At 43.4% G+C, this 999-nt stretch overlaps 1 pseudogene; it reads right to left on the bottom strand.

The window, feature by feature from the left end:
* Positions 1-191: 191 nt before the first annotated feature.
* LOC122143447 lies at positions 192-995 on the bottom strand (annotated as a pseudogene).
* Between the last annotated feature and the right edge of the window lie 4 nt (positions 996-999).

Genomic DNA, 999 nt, shown 5'->3' with positions numbered 1-999 from the left:
ATTGATATTGTTATGATTGGGTGTTTTTATTGGTGGGAAATTTTGTGTAATAATGAGTCCTGCAATAATGCTTCCCTCAGGCAAGTCGTTTGATGGAGTTAATTACTAGTGGGTTATTTTCGTTGATTGGAGATAGGGGCAGGAATCGTGGGGTTTCCTATAATTACAAAGTATACCTTGTTCGTCATTGGCTACAATTTTTTGATGTCGTTCTGGGGTTAGGGCGCAGGTGGCTGTAAATAGTGAGGTTAATGCTCCGAGGCAGAGGCAGGTTTGTTAGGGGCTAGTTGATTGTTTTCTATGAGGGGGGTGAAGGCGGATTAGTAGGAAAATTCCTGCGACGACTATAGTACTTGAATGGAGTAGGGCGGATACTGGGTGTAGGGCCCTCCATGGCGGACGGGAGTCAGCGGGTGGAGGCCAAATTGGGCTGATTTTTCCTGTTGCCGCTAGGGCAAGTCCTATTAGGGGAATTGTTATATCAAAGTTTTTTTGACAGGGCAAAGATTTGTTGAATTTCTCAGGAATTAAGGTTTATTGCTAGTCATTGTATTTAGTCCAATGCCTCCTACTCGGTTAAAATACGCTTGGGAGCCGCGGTGTTGGCGTCTGCTCGTCCTGTCATCATCCGATGAGTAGGAATGATATGATGCCTACGCCTTCTCACGATAAATTAGTTGGATAGGTTGTTGGCTGTAACTGGATAATATGGCTACTAGGAATGGAGTAATATTTGAAGATCGGGCAATGTTGGGAGTCGGAGTGATATATCATAGTGCGAATTCTAAAATTGATCAGGTGACGTATAGGGCGATTGGGACGAAGATTAGGGAGTAGTGGTCGAATTTGAAACTGATGTTTACGTCAAATGCTTGGGTGTTTATTCATTGTCAGTTCGTAATAATGCCTTCTGTTTTTAGGTTCAGGAAAATTATAAGGGGCAGGAGGCTGACGAAGAATGCAGAGCTAACGGCGATTTTGGTTATACCTGCTATGTTG

This window comes from Cyprinus carpio, unplaced genomic scaffold (genome assembly GCF_018340385.1).
Source record: "Cyprinus carpio isolate SPL01 unplaced genomic scaffold, ASM1834038v1 S000004844, whole genome shotgun sequence".
Classification (NCBI taxonomy): Eukaryota; Metazoa; Chordata; class Actinopteri; order Cypriniformes; family Cyprinidae; genus Cyprinus; species Cyprinus carpio.
This window is presented reverse-complemented; position numbering and strand designations above follow the sequence as displayed.